This window comes from Phalaenopsis equestris, unplaced genomic scaffold (genome assembly GCF_001263595.1).
Source record: "Phalaenopsis equestris unplaced genomic scaffold, ASM126359v1 Scaffold217262, whole genome shotgun sequence".
Classification (NCBI taxonomy): domain Eukaryota; kingdom Viridiplantae; phylum Streptophyta; class Magnoliopsida; order Asparagales; family Orchidaceae; genus Phalaenopsis; species Phalaenopsis equestris.
The window spans coordinates 69,766-76,443 of record NW_018235799.1 but is presented as its reverse complement, the minus strand read 5'-3'; positions in this window follow the sequence as shown (position 1 = coordinate 76,443).

The window sequence follows — 6,678 nt, the reverse complement described above, 5'->3', positions numbered from 1 at the left end:
GACACATTTTGAAGAATTTCCAAGGCATCTCTTGGGAAATTTATAAAAGAAGGAAGTTGAGACATTTGATTTGGGTGCTTGAAGAGGGAGAGAGTTTTTATAAAAGAAGGAAGTTGAGACATTTGATATGGGTGCTTGAAGAGGGAGAGAGTTTTGAGTCCAGAGAAGATTGTGGAGAATCTTGTGGAGAAGATAAGTTTTTATCTTTTATTTTGAACTACTTTTGATTTTAATCGAGACTTCTTGTTGGTTTGACAACGATTTCTACTTTTAAACTAAAGTGTGGTTTTTTTTATCCATGGATTCTGAGTAGTTTTCTTTATATATCTCCTTAAAATGATAAGTTATTAAAGTTTGGATGGAAGTTATGAAGACTATTAATCTTTAATGTTGGATGAAGTTGTGATGATTTAATTTGATGCACATCATTTACTTCTTGATTTGGCCTATCCAGATGTTAAAATTTGTTGTGAGAACATGTAAGAATCGGGTTGGTATTGTCTTAGTCAACAAATGGAAAAAATCACATGAGGTTGTATGAATGAGAAATGAATTCTAGCGACGATCTGGTCACATGAAATGCATAGCGATGTGTCCAGATCATTGCCATGTAGAGTTAGAGAACTTTAATGTGACAATAACTTGGTTTATTGTTTTAGATTCTGATACGAGAAGTTAGCCCCCATGTGGAGGGAATCGAGAGAATACTAGAGTGAGAGCTGGTGTCTTCCCTGCCTAGCCGGTCTTCAAAACTATTCAAACTTTAATTTAACCAATATTCTTTATAGTATCTCTAGTAAGGGTAAAGAATATTATTGCTCTTATTTAGCACAGCACAATTTGCATACTTCCACAACAGAATTCCTATCCTTATTACTGATTCATGAAAAGGAGAAAGATTCATATTCTATCTATGCTTTTCTTTTACATAAACTCAAATTATTTAGAAGTTGTTACTGTTTTGTCAAAATATCAAATATACCAAAAAGATTTGAATTTTAATTACTGTTAAATTATCTATAGTTTAAGTAATTATCTTTTTGAAATAGAAGTTTGTTGTTTGAAAGTGCATATTACCAATTTTCCCTTGGGATCAATATTTGGGGCTTAATCAAAAAGTCCTATATTACTTGATAATGATACGTATGCTTACGTAGTATCTCAATATATATATAAATTAAAGAGTTAAATTCTTATTTTCTTCAGGATTAATTTTTTGGTACTAGTGTAAAGTAAGGTAATATAAGTGAAAATATAATCGCATACATTGTTATATTATTGCATATAAGCAGTTTCAAGATCAATGATGTAGTAGGTCATTGAAGATGTGTGTCATAACATATTGATAGGTTGCCCTGGCATTATTCAACCCAAATAGCATAACCCTACAACAAACAAAATTGTTGGGGGTACGAAACATCGTATGTTGTTCTTCCTATGGGACCATATGGATCTGTTTGTAACCGAATAAGCCATCCATAAAGGAGAATTTTTCACGAGAGAATGTCAAATCTATCATAAGATACAATATCAATAAAGGGGAATAATCTTTCAGGCAAGCCTTATTCAACTATTGAAAGTCGATACAAACTCATATATGTCTGTTCTTATTCTAAATAATTATGACATTTGTAACCCATATAGGATATGAAACCTCCCTATTAAAACTAGCCTTGATGAGCTCTTTAGTTTTTCAAACCACATTTTCTAAGGAGATAGTTTTGTAGGAACAATAATTGAATTAATCACTAATGGATGTAGAGCTACAGTTGGAGCTAAATGAGCATTTCAACAAAACTCCAAGCAATGAAGTCACAAAACTCTCTATGATTTTAGATACCATAGAATATGATAAGAGTTTGCTTATAAAATTTGGATAAGGATCATCATCCGTACCTATGTTGAGCTCGTTCAACTCATCGATGGTCAAAGAGACACCATTCTCAAACTTTTAAGGGGTTTCCTTAATTTTGACTTTCTCATTAGTATAGGTGAAGGCCTCACTGCCTTTTAATACAAATGCATTTGGCAAAAGTTATTAGGGAGGTTGGTTTTATCAGGCTTTTTAACATAACCCATCCCAGACCTGTTACATATGAGTCTATTCTGTCACATACTTTTAGAGATTCTGGCTTGGCAAATAGACCTTCTCATGGGCTATAACCCATCATCAAGAATTTTATGAATGAGAAGAGAGAAATAAAAAGAAATTGGGTTATCCTCCATTTCTTAATTCTCATCATTTAAAACTATTACATCATGACTGTTTACATGCAAATCGGCTTTGTAAAATAGATGGAAATTCTCACCTAATTCAATTTTGGAGGTTACATAAAAGGTATGCAACTCCTCAGTCGTAGATGCATTTGCAGCTGAGAAATCATTATAGTGACCTCATGGTACTGGGTTAATAGTTACTACCTTATATAACAAAGATAACTTAGATAAATGGGAGACCACGATAATTAATAACAACAAAAATATCTCCTTATTAGCATCATCTTGGTTATGACAATGCAAACTTATCGAACTAGCCTCAGCAAAAGCCTTATCTGAGTTAGAATCAATATTTGATATAGCTTCAATTCTTATCTTAGTTAATGGCAAAGCCAAGTGAAATCAATCTCTCTTCAACATAATAGAGGCATAGTGCCCTTTCTTTTGCCTCACTACCTTTCTACCTTTAGTTAAATGAGGCTTAGGAATAAGAAGAGAACGTGGACATCTATGACACTTGAAGTTGGTAGGGACACCTTATAAGGTACATAGTAATTGGCATCATCATAAACACTTGTTGTATTGATAGAAAAGGGCTAAATATTTCAAAGGAAGGAAAACTCTTCCCCACCACTCATATACTTAATGTGTAGATGAAGGGTAGAAGGTGTGATCCATTTCTCATGGATCCATGATTGTCCAAGAAAAGCTCTAAAGGACATGTTACCATTGATCACATGGAACTTTCGCTTTACTCTTAAATCCAATAAATTTAGGAGGAAAGGTAATAGAGCCTAGAGTCTTTTGACCATTTTCATTAAAATCGTTAAGTATGATCTTATCAGAGCATAATTTCTTTGTATTTAAGGAAAACAGATCAAGGGTGTAGACATCGATGATATTCACTGAAGCACAATGACAATGAGAATATGGTTTAACGGAGTGTTGTATAACATGACCATTACATAGAAAGGATTGTTATGGTTCGTAGTTCCTAAAAGAAAATCATCCTTCAAGAAGGTGATGATAGCTATGCCTTGCATTATAGCTGCCTCCATTCCTTACTCTGTATAATATTATCATTTTATTTTTTTGACATGGATTTTTAAATAACATATAGATTCAATAATTTAATTATTTAAAAAATCAAACACGACATCAAAAGTAGTATAATACATCAAAAGATAGAAATATAACTTTAGGATGGGTTCAAATACTTTCAATAAAGAATTAATAAATATTTGTAATGGTATAAAAGTAAAATCAACAAATATTTTCCCTATATAATCTGAAGGCTAAATATGGTTTTGATTAAATCTGAGAACTTAAATTTCCTATAAGAAGAAGTCCCTAAAATTATTTATGATTTAAGCAACCAAAGTTACTCAAGAAAATTCTCGATTAAGGCTGAGGTTTTGTCATTAAGAAATTTCTAAGTTTAGGTTTTTTCAATTGATTATTGAGAATTTTATGCAGGGAGTCCTAAAAGTGGAACAGTTATTGTCGAAACCTAAAAAAAAGAATGTGTAGGAGATGTCGAAGATACTGAGAGACTCAGTGACATCTTAACTATTCTATTATTTTTGTGTTAATGATTTTGAAAGATATTTATTTGTTGTTTCATCTTAACATTTTAATAGAATGTTAGAACATAAATTACATGATATACAATCGTGAGGAAGCCTATGAGAGTGAGGATTTATGTGTAACTAGTTAAGCAACCTCAGAGTCCTAAAATTAAGGTAAAGTTCACTGATAGAAGTGAAACTTCATAATCTTGATATAAAGGAAAAGAAAAGATAAACAAACAAAATACAATGGACTTACAACCCTACCTGGAAAAGGCCTTCATCTAAACAGCCTAATCACGACCAAAACCATGCATAGCCAGTATCAATGAAGCTTAATAGGGAAGGTTGTTAGTTTATTAGAATTTTTAGGTCTTATGACTTGAATATAAAAGAAGTTGCCTAAGTTTATCTGGCATACAAAATATCCTAATGCTAATGAGATTATATTATGACAATTTAAAACTTAATATTTTTATCTCTCTACACAAAAATATTTTATTACGTTTAGCTAACCCTTAGTGCCACGTGAATCAGAGTAGATTGTGTAATAGCTTATGCATGACCTTGATGATGAATATTTATAAAATAAATTTATAAGACCAAATGAATGCATAGGGTAGAACTCACTTCCATGTGATGAAATGGTTCTCACAAGACAAACTATAAACCTATTGTGTAATGTGTGAAGGCTCAAAATACAAATAATTTAACCAAAATGCTTATGCATAAGCCTACGAGTCATGTTCTTGTTCATATTCGAAAATCAAAAAGGGGTTTCTACTTAATTTTATTTTATTTGTTGAATCATATGTGTGTTGTTCGCTAAGGTTATGAATGTGATAATTTAAGTTATTTTATTTTGATTATGAGTTTAATTTTATTTTTTAATAGTTAGGTTTAGATTGTTTATTAAATTTGAGTAGAAAATTTAGTACTTAGATGAGACTACTAATAATCTAGATAAAAAGGACAAACAAAGAACAGATCTAAAATGTAGGCGAACTTATCGAGCAAAATCACAAGACATAGATGACAAAATGAGTATTATTTCTATACCCATGTCAGACTCATTAAGTGACATCATTCAAACCACAGTTACCAGTTTAGTTGAAGTTCATCATTTGCTTCGTGCTTCATCCTCTTGTTGATAGTTTATATGTTTGGTTTTAATCTACCAAAACACTCATAACTACAATAAAAATGATGAATTGAAAGCTAAACCCTTGGTTACTACAACAGCTTACCTTGTTTTTTTAATTACAACAACCTTGCAATAGAGAGTTAGCACATTCTAAGCTTATCATGGGAGCCTAGAAACATGTAAAAAGAATCTATGTCAACCTAATGCAAGAGAATCATCTACTCATCCTAGCAAGCGTCTAATGAACAAGCACAACAATCATAACACAATTTTCATCTACTCTTATGACGCCGAAAAGGTTTAATTCCTTGTGAAATCTAAAAGTGGGAGAGTTGTGAAGTGAGAATATTCATCTTATTTTTTTATGATGACCCAGTCCTGATGCATATGACTTTCCTTCATCTCGGGATATCATTGTCCCTGATCTACTTAGACTAAAGAGGTAGTTAAACCTACTTTGACTAGAAGATTCTCTTCAATAACTATGAGTTGCATCATTCATGAGATCTTCATAGATCCAGGCATAAGGGGTCAAAGTTGTGTTTGATGTTTTTATTCATCAAGGGTTTACTTTAAGTGTGAGCATTTTTTTATATTTTAATTGATTGAAACTTTAAGCTGATTATATCCTCTTAGCTAATTTAAATTATTTTTTTGTTTCATTTTTAGTTTGGTTAAAATCCCATAGTTCCATCATCCCAGAGTCATTTATATTTGTGGTTTTCATGGTTATTAATAAGCTTAAGTTTTAGTTACTTTTATGTGATGGTTCATTTTAAGTTTTATTGATTTATGGGTTTAATTTTATCTTTTAATTATGTCTTAATTTGTTGGTTTGTTTAGATATTTTAGTTTCAAGTTTAGTTGAGTTAAGATCTCAATAAAATTATTGAGCGAATATGTTAATGTGCAATTTGAAGTGGTTCATTTGAAGCTTTAATTCTAATATCTTCATTTGATAATGAATGAGGTACGTTCATAACTAAAGAAGAGAAACAAACATGTCGCTGATCATTCAAGTTTTGAAGTGATTTATATTTAAATAAAATTTTCATTGAAGTAACCAAATTCTATTGATTTTTAATTTCCTTATTAGTCTTAAACCTTTACGGGTTAACAAACCCATTGTCGTCATTTCCATAATTTTATGGAATTTTAGATAAACCTCCAATCACTTTTGATCTTGATTAGTTTTTTTACTGCCATTTGAGCTTAATTTTCATAAGTTTGGATTTTTTTAATGTTATATTTGGAAGAGATATTTGATGATAATTTTTTCTGTTGAAGGTTTAAAGGAGGCTTGGTGAAAATTTTAAGGGGTTTTGATGGAATAATTGTGGAGTTTTGGTGGAATTGTTATGGAGTTTTGGTAGAAATTTAGAGTAAAGTTTGGTAAAATTTTAGTGGAGATTTAGGTGAGTTGTTTTGATGGATATTTGGTGGAATTACTGTGGAGCTTTGGTGAAAAGTTTGATGAAAATTTTATAGTTGTTTAGTAATGACTGTGATACTTTATTTTAATTGTATGATGTGTCGTGAAAAATAGATCTGTGAAATTACTGGAAGTTGTTAGTTTTTAGTAATTTGTTGGATGTGTTTGTAGTTAACTCTTTCTCAGCAAATTTTTATGTATTATATGTTATTTAATGTTGTAAGTCTTGTAACTTTTCATATTAGCACCTGCAATCAATATTTCATCTGCAATATTTCATAGTTAAGTTTCAAATCAGAACCTTTAACAGGTATGTC